Source organism: Paramisgurnus dabryanus, chromosome 6 (genome assembly GCF_030506205.2).
Source record: "Paramisgurnus dabryanus chromosome 6, PD_genome_1.1, whole genome shotgun sequence".
NCBI classification, from domain to species: Eukaryota; Metazoa; Chordata; class Actinopteri; order Cypriniformes; family Cobitidae; genus Paramisgurnus; species Paramisgurnus dabryanus.
In genome coordinates, this window is record NC_133342.1 from 9,334,950 (window position 1) to 9,349,261 (window position 14,312).

At 45.8% G+C, this 14,312-nt stretch overlaps 1 long non-coding RNA gene across 1 annotated transcript; it reads right to left on the bottom strand.

The window, feature by feature from the left end:
• Positions 1 to 1,925: 1,925 nt before the first annotated feature.
• Positions 1,926 to 2,361, bottom strand: LOC135744304 (uncharacterized). The gene is made up of 3 exons (XR_010530712.2): positions 2,292 to 2,361; positions 2,077 to 2,171; positions 1,926 to 2,010 (listed from the first exon to the last, which is right to left on the bottom strand). It is a non-coding gene; the product is annotated as an uncharacterized lncRNA (long non-coding RNA).
• Positions 2,362 to 14,312: the final 11,951 nt, after the last annotated feature.

Below are 14,312 nucleotides of genomic sequence, written 5' to 3' on the forward strand. Positions count from 1 at the left end.
AAAACTGTAGTACCCATTGGCTTTTAATGTAAATATGATTGGTTCTAAAAATGTACATGTATATTTTTTCATACTTCATTTATAAATAAAACTATATTTTGAACAATGAGTGAAATGCAGTTTCTTTAATGTAAAATAGTTGTTCTAATACTGTACAGTTATTTACTTAACACGTATCTAATGTGTGCATTGCATGTTTGTTAGAAGTGTGTGTGTGTGTGTGTGTGTGTGTGTGTGTGTGTGTGTGTGTGTGTGTGTGTGTGTGTGTGTGTGTGTGTGTGTGTGTGTGTGTGTGTGTGTGTGTGTGTGTATTCCAAGGGAGGCCCCAACAGCAGCAAGGCTACCCAGCGGGCATTTGATGTCAATTTAACATCAATTTGACATCAAACATCGACGTCAAAATTACGTCACAGAATAGGTCAAAAATGAAAGTCATTTTGACGTCAAAGTGTTGATGTCAATTTGATGTCAAAGTGTTGATGTCAATTTGATGTCAAGATTTTGACCCCTGCTGATGTCATTTTGATGTCAATTCTACATCTATTTGATATCAGGATGTTATGATGTTGATGTCATTTTAATGCTATTTTGATATCCCAGCCGGCATATGATTCACCTTTGAAATTTGTCTTTTAATAAAAACACATTCTTTCAAACAGTTTCCAGTTAGTAGTGCAAAAATGGAATATTCCAAATATAGAATGAAATCATAAAATAAGAAAACAAAATCAGGTTTAAAAGTCATTTTATTTATAACTGCAAATATGAATTTTGTTGTTGGTTTAGTTAGGGTGACCATACGTGCCATTCTTCCCGGACGCATCCCGTCCAGAATTTCGGTGCGTCTTCCGGAAGTCGTATTTGTTGACCGCATAAGCCATTCAGTTAAAAACATAAGATATACAATCGTAGTTTCATTCTTCTTACCTTAAAATGTAACGGTTGCTTTTCTGTAATAATAATAATAATCCTCTGTGACGTATGCGGTCGACAAATACGAGTTCCAAAAGACTGGACAGGACGGGTCCGGGAAGAATGGCACGTATGGTCACCCTAGTTTAGTTGACAGTCTTCTTATGGCCACCACCACCCGTCCATTTTGGCTCATGCACTTAAAAAATTATGACAGCATCTAAAGAGGAAAAACAAACCGCATGTTATTTCATTGTCAAAAATGCTATGTTTTTTAGGCCATGTATAAAAAAAGTTATTGCACATGAAGGCAAGATGTGTGTTCTTTAATGGTCTGACTAGAAACATAGCATAGCTGATGAAGAAAGAAAGCTGTTGTGTTTACAAATGTGACAATGAGCTTCAATTAAGATCATCTACAGTGCATTCAGAAAGTATTAAGACCCTCTTCACTTTTCAATTTTGTTATGTTCTTTCATGATACTGCAATTGTTTACATTTTTCCTCATACATTTTTTTACATTTGCAAACGTTTTTTGAAACGTTTGCAAATGTATAATTTTTTACATTATACATATTCAGACCCTTTCCAACAATACCTGGAATTTAGCTCAGGTGTCTCCTATTGGTCTTGATGTTTCTACACCTTAAAGGGTTCTGATGAACACAGAGATATTTTGAGGAATGTCTGTAACCAAACTGACCAGAAGCACCACTGACTTCCATAGCAGGATAAAAGAATACAATGGAAGTGAATGGTGCTTCTGACTGTTTGTTTAAAAATCCAGGTGTTGCAAGGTTTGCTGCATCCTTCCCAAAAAGACCTGAGGCTGTAACTGCTGCTTCAAAAGGTGCGTTAACTAAATACAGAGTAAAGGGTCTGAATACTTGGGTGATATTGACTCTATATCCCCCCCCCAAATTGAGATGCTAAACAAAGCAAACATTGACTGTTTACCTTACGTGTGGGTCAAACAGCCTCTTGTGCAGTCACTTACCAATGAAAGCTAAGATGGACTCCAGACCTTCTGGACGGTCCGTGAGAGACTTCAAACTCAAACCAGACCAGCAAGGCATCACGTTGGCAGACACCCCAACCTGATCAAAAATCTTTGATTAGGAGATATTCTTGTCCTATTTTTAATATAGATTTTACAAACTTACCACAGATAATCTGGCAAAGCAAAGACTTATGAAACAGCATCTTCCCAAATCTCCTCTTAAGGCTCATCTTGTCTATCATGGCATTTAATAAAGTTCTGAAAAAAAAACATATTTCATTTGTACAAAAACATAAAAAAACTGTGGCCCAAGCACAACTATTAAAAAAAATTAAGAATGTTTCCATTTTTTGTCATGGGACACTATTATTTCCTTACTTTTTGAGGGGTACAGATTTGGCCATCTGGAAAGACACATGACTTCACCAAGTTGCACGGTGATCTGCCTACAATATAAAACACATAAACAAATAAAAAACAAGTCATAGCCCCTTTTAAAAAGAAAAAAATAAATTGTGAAATACAAAACACTGCATCTTAATTATTAGGATTACTAGAATTTGATCGGAATTGTCATGAATTCGGTTTTATTGGCCGCTTTGTCTTTGTTTCACCATGTGTTGTGTTGTGTTTATGTTTTGACAGCTCCACACGTGCGCGCCTTCCACCTGGTGACCTCATTATCTCCGACTCTTCTCACCGGCGTCCCACACCTGATCCTTATTATTTGCCCATCCGGTTTGATTTAAATTCCCCTCGCTTCTTCTGTTCCTTGCAAGTTCGTCTTTGTATGTTCGTGCCCGCTAGCCTGGCTAGTTCTAGTCCTGTCGTGTCGAGTAAACTGTGTGTAGTTTTGTTTGGATTACTTACCGTGCTCTCTGCTGCCTTATCCCTTCAGATTCCTCGCCCCACTGTCAGTCTCTCCAGAGTGGTGTGTTCCCCGCCTAGCCTCCACTTACACCCTGTCTGCGGATTCTCTGAGCGCCGACTTCATCTAGCGCTGTCCAGCTGCAGTGCGCTCTGCGCGTAATCCTGCGTAAGCCTCGGACGCCAGCTGTGCGCTGTCCAGCAATTCTCTCTGCTGAAGACTCAGTCCGCCTCTCTCTCTCTCTCCTGCTGTGCCCCGCCTGGAACTCTCTCTGCCCTGTGACGGGTTGTTACGAGTGTGAACGGAGGGTGGATGTCCTACAGCCCTGCTGGGTTTCCCATCGCGAGTGCCTGCCTGATCCTGACGTCACAGAGTGTTCTCCTTCCACATTTACATTTTCATGAAGACATAGAGTGTTATCTCCTATACATACCTGACATTGTGTTTTCTCATTAAAACCTCTGCATTGGGATTCCTGACTTTTGTGGTTCCTGACAGGACGAACTTGCCAAGATGGATCCCGCGGAGGTTGATGCTCTCCGGTCAGCGCTCGCCCAGCAGGGTTCATGGTTAGGACAACACTCGGCTCGCCTCACCACCACTTCTCAAGAGGTTGAGGGTTTAGCAACCCGTCTGAACGACCTTTCCTCTCGGCTTGACCAGGTCAGTCATGATGCCACCCAGCCCAGTCAGTCGTTGCAGACGGAACCTCACGTCACAGCTCCACCTCCATATAACGGCGATCCCGCCTCCTGCCGGGCTTTCCTCTCACAATGCTCTCTGGTTTTTGCCCTCCAGCCCCGCCGCTATGCCTCTGAACGCACCCGGGTTGCGTATGTAATCACCCTTCTGGTTGGCAAGGCGCGCGAGTGGGCTACGGCCGTGTGGGATGCCAGCGACCCTTGCTGTCGGTCTTTTGATGAGTTTAGAGAAGAGATGGAGAAACTCTTTGACCGGTCGGTGCGCGGGGACGCCGCTGCCGCTCGCTTGGCTCATCTTGTTCAGGGCAGACTCACAGTTACTGATTATGCTATTGAGTTTAAGACTTTAGCGGCTGCCTGCCACTGGAATGAAGCGGCTCTCCGAGCCCAGTTTGTAGAGGGGTTGTCCGACGACCTACAGGACGAGATCGCTCTTCATGACCTTCCTCCGTCACTTGATGCTATTATTGATCTCGCTCTCCGGATTGAGGCTCGGAGACTGCTTCGTAATCAGCGACGTTCCATCCGTCAGCGAGTGTTTTCTGAGGAGACCACCACTTCCCCTTCTTCACCTTTACCATCAGCCGAACCTGAACCCATGCAGCTGGGTCGTTTGCGCCTGTCACAGAGAGAGAGAGAGAGGCGCATACAGAAGGCCCTGTGTTTGTATTGCGGGAAGCCCGGGCATTTTGCAAGGGTCTGCCCGTTAAAAGCCGCTGCCCATCAGTGAGTACGGGAGTCCTGGTGGGCACTTCTTCAAAACTCTCCCCTGTTTCCAGTACCCAGCTCCCCGTCATTTTGTCCTTCGCTGGACGTGATCATCCGTCCACTGCCCTTCTCGATTCTGGTGCGGAGGGCAACTTCATTGATGAAGCGCTGGCGCGCGCTTGGGGTGTTCCGGTCGTTCCTCTCCAGTCCCCCTTGGATGTCTGGTCCCTCAAGGGGCAGCAGATGGCGCGGATTACACATTGCACTTCTCCTGTGAGTCTCTCTGTGTCTGGTAATCATCGTGAGGAGATTGTGTTGCACGTCCTTCATGCGTCTCTATCCCCTATTATTTTAGGGCATGGATGGTTAGCGCAACACAACCCTCACGTTGATTGGCAGCATAGTATTATCTTGTCTTGGTCCCAGTCTTGTCATGTGTCATGTCTTGGTTCTGCTGTTTCTGGTTCTGTTCTTTCTCTTCCTCAGGTTCCGGCGGTCGATTTGACCGGGGTCCCGGCGGAGTATGCGGATATCGCTCAGGTGTTTAGTAAAGCCCGGGCCACCTCCCTGCCTCCTCACCGGCCATATGATTGCGCTATTGATCTCCTCCCCGGCACTTCTCCGCCTAAGGGTAGACTTTATTCGTTATCGGGTCCTGAGAGAGAGGCTATGGACCAGTATATTAATGATGCCCTGCGTGCCGGTCTCATCCGTCCCTCCACCTCGCCCGCAGGGGCGGGGTTTTTCTTTGTTGGCAAGAAAGACGGCTCCCTGCGCCCTTGTATTGATTATAGGGGTTTAAATGACATTACTGTTAAGAATAGGTACCCCCTTCCCTTAATGTCTACTGCGTTTGAGCTCCTGCAGGGGGCGCAGTTCTTTACTAAGCTAGATTTACGCAACGCCTATCATTTGGTGCGAATAAGAGAGGGAGATGAATGGAAGACAGCCTTTAACACCCCTACCGGACACTTTGAGTACTGCGTTCTGCCGTTCGGCCTTTGTAACGCCCCCTCTGTCTTCCAAACTCTGGTTAATGATGTGCTGAGAGACATGGTTAACAAATTTGTCTTTGTGTACATAGATGATATTCTCATCTTTTCTCCCTCTATGCAGGAACACACTCAGCATGTCCGCCGAGTCTTACGCCGGCTGTTAGAGAATAAGTTGTATGTCAAGGCGGAGAAATGCGAATTCCATCGTAAGTCAGTTTCGTTCCTGGGTTTTGTTGTTGCCCCCGGTGAGATCCGTCCCGACCCTGCCAAGATCAAAGCGGTGGCCGAATGGCCAGTCCCCGACTCCCGTAAGGATTTATTAAGATTTCTGGGTTTCGCCAATTTTTACCGGCGATTTATCAGAAATTATGGTCAGATTGCTCAACCTCTTACTGCTCTCACTTCCACTAAGGAGAGGTTTGTCTGGAATTCCAGTGCTCAGGAGGCCTTTGATATTTTAAAGTCCCGGTTTATCTCTGCTCCTGTTCTCTCTATTCCAGATCCGGCTGCTCAATTTATTGTGGAGGTGGATGCTTCGGATGTCGGGGTAGGCGCCGTTTTGTCTCAGCGGTCTGCTAAGGATGGCAAGGTGCATCCCTGTGCCTTCTTCTCCCATCGGTTAAACCCAGCAGAGCGAAATTATGACATAGGCAATCGGGAGCTGCTGGCGGTCAGACTGGCTTTGGGTGAGTGGCGTCACTGGTTAGAGGGGACCTCGGAGCCCTTCCTGGTCTGGACGGATCATAAGAACCTCGAATACATCCGTTCAGCCAGGAGGTTATCTTCGCGTCAGGCTCGTTGGGCGCTCTTCTTTGACAGATTTAACTTCACCCTCTCGTACCGGCCCGGATCCAAGAATACTAAGCCCGATGCTCTCTCTCGTTTGTTCGAAAGCCCCGGGTCCGCTGGGGACGAAACCATCCTCCCGGAGGGGCGGGTGGTGGGTGCCCTGCGCTGGGGAATAGAACAACGGGTGAGACGGGCCGGCCGGGAGGGGGAAGTGCCAGAAGGGTGCCCAGCGGGTCGATTGTGGGTTCCGAATGCGCTTCGCTCCGAGGTCATCCGGTGGGGTCACGAGTCCAAGTTTGTTTGCCATCCGGGGGTTCGGAGAACGTTGGCTACCGTACGTCAGCGTTTTTGGTGGCCCTCTATGGGTCCCGATGTCAGACAGTTTGTGTTAGCCTGTCAGGTTTGTGCCCGTAATAAGGCCTCTCATCAAGCCCCTATTGGTCTGCTTAAACCATTACCCATTCCCTCTCGTCCTTGGTCACATATCGCAATCGATTTTGTAACCAATTTGCCTAGTTCTAGGGGAAACACTGTAGTTTTGACCATTGTCGACCGCTTTTCCAAGGCGGCTCACTTTGTCCCTTTGCCCAAATTACCCACTGCCAAGGAAACTGCCCAGGTTATGATCGAACACGTCTTTCGCTTACATGGTCTGCCCACAGACGTTGTTTCTGATAGGGGTCCTCAGTTTATTTCTCGTTTCTGGCAGGAATTTTGTAGACAAATAGGCTCCACGGCTAGTTTGTCTTCAGGGTATCATCCTCAGACCAATGGGCAATGTGAACGGGCTAACCAAGATTTAGGTAGAGCTCTCCGCTGTCTGACATCGCAATATCCGAGCTCCTGGTGCCAACAGCTACCCTGGGTTGAATACGCCCATAATTCTCTCCTTGTTTCTTCCCTTAACATGTCCCCCTTTGAAGCGTCCATGGGGTTTCAGCCCCCTTTATTCCCATCACAGGAACCCGATGCGGTGGTTCCGTCTGCGCTGGCTTTTGTCCGTCGTTGCAAACGCACCTGGAGGAAAGCTAGAATTACATTACGTCAGATTTCCAGACGAACCAAAGCCGCGGCCGACCGTCACCGTAGAACTGCGCCCCGTTTTATCTGTGGGCAGAAAGTATGGCTTTCGTCCAAGGATTTACCTCTCCGTGAGCCTTCTCGCAAGTTGGCCCCACGATTCCTTGGGCCATACAGCATTATTAAGGTCATTAATCCCGTGACGGTCAGGCTCAGATTGCCCCCAGCTCTCGGTCGGGTTCATCCAGTTTTTCATGTGTCTAAACTGAAGCCTGTGTATTTTTCCCACCTTAACCCTGTTCCCTCTGCCCCCACCCCTCCCACCCCTCAGCTTTTAGATGGTGCCCCTGTGTATTCGGTTAAGTCGTTACTGGATATGCGTCGCCGGGGTAGGGGATTTCAATATCTCGTTGACTGGGAAGGATATGGTCCGGAGGAGAGGTGTTGGGTACCGGCCCGGGACATCCTGGACCCTGGGCTGATAGAGGATCTCCGCCGGCGACGGGGTGAGCCTCCTCATGGACCGCCCAGTGGCGGTCGTGGGGGGGGAGTCCTGTCATGAATTCGGTTTTATTGGCCGCTTTGTCTTTGTTTCACCATGTGTTGTGTTGTGTTTATGTTTTGACAGCTCCACACGTGCGCGCCTTCCACCTGGTGACCTCATTATCTCCGACTCTTCTCACCGGCGTCCCACACCTGATCCTTATTATTTGCCCATCCGGTTTGATTTAAATTCCCCTCGCTTCTTCTGTTCCTTGCAAGTTCGTCTTTGTATGTTCGTGCCCGCTAGCCTGGCTAGTTCTAGTCCTGTCGTGTCGAGTAAACTGTGTGTAGTTTTGTTTGGATTACTTACCGTGCTCTCTGCTGCCTTATCCCTTCAGATTCCTCGCCCCACTGTCAGTCTCTCCAGAGTGGTGTGTTCCCCGCCTAGCCTCCACTTACACCCTGTCTGCGGATTCTCTGAGCGCCGACTTCATCTAGCGCTGTCCAGCTGCAGTGCGCTCTGCGCGTAATCCTGCGTAAGCCTCGGACGCCAGCTGTGCGCTGTCCAGCAATTCTCTCTGCTGAAGACTCAGTCCGCCTCTCTCTCTCTCTCCTGCTGTGCCCCGCCTGGAACTCTCTCTGCCCTGTGACGGGTTGTTACGAGTGTGAACGGAGGGTGGATGTCCTACAGCCCTGCTGGGTTTCCCATCGCGAGTGCCTGCCTGATCCTGACGTCACAGAGTGTTCTCCTTCCACATTTACATTTTCATGAAGACATAGAGTGTTATCTCCTATACATACCTGACATTGTGTTTTCTCATTAAAACCTCTGCATTGGGATTCCTGACTTTTGTGGTTCCTGACAGGAATACAATCCAAAACAAGTAAAAAATATATTGTAAGGTTCCATTACTACATGGTAGCTTGGTGGTGGATTACAATGGTTGGTGATAACTTGAATTTTATAACTCATGGGCATAGCCATAATTTTAAAAGTGATGATTAGAGCCATAATACATAAAGATTAGGGCTGTGACAGTTCTCATAACCACCGTGGTGGTAAAGTGCGGCCTGCGGTTGCGTGCACGTCACAAACTATGAAAAAATATAAAATACAATCTCCCCCAGCGAGATATCTTCAAGTTTGTGTGAACGCAAACAGCCAGCAGATTCAGAGTTAGAGCGCTATTTGCAACTGATATCAGTGATGACACGGTGGCTTGGGAGCAGAACAGAGGCAAAATATTCTTTCTTGGTCACTCAAGGTTGCGAAAAAGTATCAATCTGCGCTACCCGTACACCATCAGAACATGTTTTTAGTGCTGCTGGAAACATTGTAACCCCAATAAGGTTTCTCACTTTTTGTTTCATGGATTGAAGTGCTACAATAAAGACTAAATTTTAAGTCTTCACAATGTATATTTTCTATCTACTGTACACATTGTAATAGTAAAGCAAAGTAAAAACATTTAAATGAAAAAGTCTGTTTTTGGGATTAAAGGAATTTTTCACCCAATATATAGATGTGTTTGTTTTTTCATTGGAACAGATTTGGAGAAATTCAGCATTACATTGCTTACAATTGGATCCTCTGCAGTGAATGGGTGCCGTGAGAATGAGAGTACAAACTTTGCACCTCTTGTGAAGTGAAAAGATGTTTGGACATTAGCCCATGTTATGCATATCCGACTGACTGTTGCCTTGGACAGATTAAAAGTCCCGTTTTTCCTGTGTTTTTAAAATATGATTGTGTTTATGCTGTGCAATATAGCGTGTGTTCATGTTTTGTGTGTAAAAAACACAGTATTTTTCACATAATTACTTATCTCTATAGCACTGTTTTCACTGTCCTAAAATCGGGCTGATTTCTTCTTTGTTCTATGAAGTCCCTCCTTCAGAAATATATATTGAGTTTTGATTGTGTAGTTCAGTCAGAGATGGGCATAAATACATGGAAATGTATTTCAAATACAAATACAAAATACTGTGTCGAAAAATTTATTTAAATACAAATACAAAATACTGTGAGGAAAAATGTATTTAAATACAAATACAGTATTTTGTATTTTGAAAATGTGAAATTGGTGATTCAGTGCAAGTATCCCTATTAGGCTGAAATCTATCTGGGTCTATTTCTGAATGCCAAAAAGCATTTAGATCTGTGCAACTGCTTAGAAACTTTCATTTTATTTTACGTACCTCTTGCTTTCCCCTGCCCTGTAGGAAAAAAAACTAGAAAAAAAACTTGGTAACACTTTACTTGAAGGGGTGTGCATAAGACTGACATGACACCTTCATAATCTCAACATGACACGAAGATTTTATGCACATTTATGACAACTGCCATTAAGTGTCATTTACTCAATTATGAAATTTTTAATGTGAAGATGACATTGTTTGAGATATCTTTGTTATGACTTGACACATAAACCAAAACAACACAACTTGTTATAAACTTGTTATAAACAATAATTATCAAACTTAAGAAACTACCTAGCTTTGTGGGTTAACATTACATTAATCTGTGATTTAAATGTCATTAAAGGGATAGTTCGGCCAAAAACGATATTAAACCCATGATTTACTCACCCCCAAGCTGTCCGAGTTGAATATGTCCATCGTTTTTCAGACAAACACATTTTCGGATATTTTAGAAAATATTTTAGATCTTTCTGTTCATTAAATGTAATGTCACGGGGTCCAGCAATAGTCCACGACCTTCAAGTCCAAAAAAGTGCGTCCATCCTTCACAAATTAAATCCAAACGGCTCCAGGATGATAAACAAAGGTCTTCTGTGGGTAATCCGTGCGGTGTTGTTGTAGAAATATCCATATTTAAAATGTTATTAACGTTATAAACTACCTTCCGGTAGCGCCGCCATCTTAGACTCAGGAGAGAGTATTAGCGTAGTGTACGCACTTTTCTTAGTGACGTATGACAAATTCGGAGGGCGGGGGCACAGAGCAGCAGCAGAGAAACTCTGTACGCTGCGTAAGCTCTCATCCTGAATGCGGATCACTCCAAGATGGCGGCGCTACCGGAAGGTAGTTTATAACGTTAATAACATTTTAAATATGGATATTTCTACAACAACACCGCACGGATTACCCACAGAAGACCTTTGTTTATCATCCTGGAGCCGTTTGGATTTAATTTGTGAAGGATGGACGCACTTTTTTGGACTTGAAGGTCGTGGACTATTGCTGGACCCCGTGACATTACATTTAATGAACAGAAAGATCTAAAATATTTTCTAAAATATCCGAAAATGTGTTTGTCTGAAAAACGATGGACATATGCAACTCGGACAGCTTGGGGGTGAGTAAATCATGGGTTTAATATCGTTTTTGGCCGAACTATCCCTTTAAGTGTTAATACTATGTCAAATATTATTAATACTCGGTCATATAAACATTATGAACTGAAGAATATTCATGATGCTGTTATAAAACTTTTTAACAGAGTATTAACACTTAATTACATTTTAATGACAAATTCAATTTGTATCACTGGTAAAAAGTGGTCAGTTATGTTGTCTTGGTTAATGTCAAATTGTCATGACAAAGACAAAGAAAGACATCTTTGCAATAGAAATGACATAATTGAACAAATGACACTTAATGACAGGTGTCATAAACGTCCATAAAATCTCCTTCATATTCATGACACGCGTCATGTCATGATTATGAATGTGTCATGTCAGCCTTATGAACACCCATTCAAGTAAAGTGATGTTTTATAAAAACATCATAAACACTTTTTCATGTGTCGTCGACCCACAACCTAAACAGTTTATATGTGAAGAAATCCACGTATTTACTTCTCATGAGACAAGTGTTTGACAAATTATTCGGCAAACTATTTTCTCTCATTGCTGCTTTTTGATGGTTTTGAGAAAAATTACTCAAGAGTCGCCCTCTGTCATTTACAGAATTATACAACAGGGCGCACGTCAAGCATAAAAGTCTTGTAGGTTTACTGAGGAGCCAGCAGGTTCATGCCGTAGAGTGTCATGACTGCTGGGTGATCGATGGCTGTGTGATCTGTGTGTGTGTGTTGTTAACCTGTGGTGCCGGTTCCTCGTGTGTTCACTAACTCCGCCCCCTTGTTTCGGTAATTGTTCGCCGGTGGTGTCTCGTTTACCTTTTCCTTTATATTGCACGTAGTCCTGTCCTTCGTTGCGCGCTCATTGTTTTATCACAGTCCTGCTGCCCTGCCTTGTCTTGTCAGTCGCTCTCTGTTTCTTCCTCTTGTTACCCCAGGTTTGGTTTTCGGCGTTCGGGGACTCGTCTTCGCCCGGACCGCTCGCTTGTGGATTACTGGAACTCATTGACTTTGTTTGTCTCTCGGAACAGCTGGTTCGCTTCGTTTCTAGGCGGTATACCAGCTGTCTCTGTTTCATCGGTTTGCATCATCGCCCGTGAGTGGAGTACACCTTTTACCATTGTGGATTACTTTGACTCTAATGACTGTTGTTTCTCGGAACCGCTGGTTCGCTTCGTTTTTAGGCGGTGACCAGTGGCTTCCGGGTGGCTTCATCTACATCAGGATTTCACAGTGGATTACCCGTCTGAGAACTTGGATTTACCACCTTCCGTCTCCGCCTGTCATCCACCTTCAGGGCGGCGTGTCTCATCCTTCTGTTGCGTGTGGTGACTGTGCTGGTGTTCTCGACGGAGTGCGTGGGTGGCTCTCTCTCTCCCTTCGGATCTGTACTGGACTATCGTGTAGCGCCGACTCACTCTCTCCTACTGTGGGAGTGCTTCATTCCCACAGTAGTGTTTTCATCCAGAGTGAGTCAACGGGCGTGTGCCGTGTGTGGATCTACCAGTGACTTTGCTCTCCAGATCTCTCATTCTATTTTCTAAATAAATATTGTTAACTTGCACTTGACTCCGAAGTCTTTCTTGACAGATGAGCGCGCCACTAATGGAGTCAGCAAGTTTAGAGAGTCTGGAGGTGCAGACCGCCCTTCACCAGCAGGGGGCGGCCATCGATCAACATTTATCATTATTGTCTGCTGCTGCCAGGGATTTCAGTATCTTGTCTGAGCAAATTAAGGAGCTCAGTAATCGCTTGGACCAAGTGACTCCTCACTATGAAGCTCCAGCCTCATCCGGAGGAGCCGTTTCGATTGAACGGGAGCCACACACGGCAACACCCCCCACCTACAATGGCGACCCCAACACCTGCAGATCCTTTTTGCAACAGTGCTCTCTCGTCTTTGCGCTCCAACCCCGTCGATTTTCTTCATCCACTTCCAAGGTGGCCTATGTTCTGACGTTACTCACGGGAAGAGCGAGAGACTGGGGTATGGCCGCCTGGGGGGCTAAAGCTCCTTTTACATTTTCATTCGAGGCTCTTGAGGAGGAGATGTTAAGATTGTTTGACCGGTCACTCAAGGGAGACATGGCAGCGGCTGAGTTGGTGAGATTACAGCAACGTAATGACTCCGTTACTGACTTTGCTATAAGATTTAAGACTCTCGCTATTTGCTGCAACTGGAACGACGCAGCATTAAGAGCGCAATTTCTCGAGGGTCTCACACCGGGCATTCAAGACGAGATTGCACTGAGGGAGCCACCCACATCACTGGAAGCTGCCATCGATCTGGCTCTGAGGGTTGAGTCTCGTCATCGGCAGAGAGATCTGCGTTGCTCATTTCGCCATCTGATGTCGGAACCAGGGGAGACCGCTTCAGAGACGCCCTCCGAGGAGCCTATGCAGCTGGGCAAGTTTCGTATCTCTGCTGGTGAGAGAAATCGTCGTCTGTCTAATGGCCTCTGCTTATATTGTGGCACCTGGCGGCCACATGTCCGGTAAAAAGCTCACGCCCACCGATAAACTTGGGAGTCTCGGTGGGCGCATCGTCATTTAAGTCTCCCGTAAGCAGCACAACACTTCCTGTCATTATTAATTCCTTCCATTCACAGGCGTTGCTGGATTCCGGTGCGGAGGCGTGTCTTTTGGATGCTGGGTTGGCCAAGTCCTGGGGTATCCCATTCATCCCTCTCTCCTCTCCTTTGTCTGCCTGGACATTGAAGGGGCAGCATATGGCTGTGATCACGCACCGCACACCCCCTGTGAGTTTATTTTTTTCTGGCAATCATCGTGAGGAAATTGAGTTTTACATCTTAGAGGATTCACAATCACCAGTCATTTTAGGTCATGACTGGTTATCCAAACATAATCCTCACGTTGATTGGCAGAACAATGTTGTGTTATCTTGGAAGTCTTTGTGTTATGTTTCTTGTCTTGGTCCTGCTCCTTCTCTTGTTTCTTGTTCTGTCTCGCAGGTTCCGGCTGTCGATCTCTCAGGGGTCCCGGCGGAGTACTCGGATCTGTATCAGGTTTTCAGTAAGTCCCGGGCCACTTCTCTGCCTCCTCATCGGTCGTATGATTGCGAGATCAAACTACTTCCCAACACTTCTCCGCCTAAGGGTCGTATATTTTCCCTAGCTAAACCAGAAAGAGAGGCTATGGATAAATACATTAATGACGCTCTTAAAGCCGGTCTCATTCGCCGCTCCTCGTCTCCAGCTGGTGCTGGATTTTTCTTTGTAAAGAAGAAAGACGGGTCTCTTCGTCCGTGCATTGATTATTCAGGGCTGAATGACATTACTGTTAAGAATAAGTACCCCTTGCCATTAATGTCATCAGCATTCGAGTTATTACAGGGAGCGCGCGTATTTACCAAGCTAGATCTGCGCAACGCTTATCACTTGGTACGTATTAGAGAGGGCGATGAGTGGAAGACAGCCTTTAATACACCCTCAGGACACTGGGAATATTCCGTTCTGCCGTTCGGTCTTTGTAACGCTCCAGCTGTCTTCC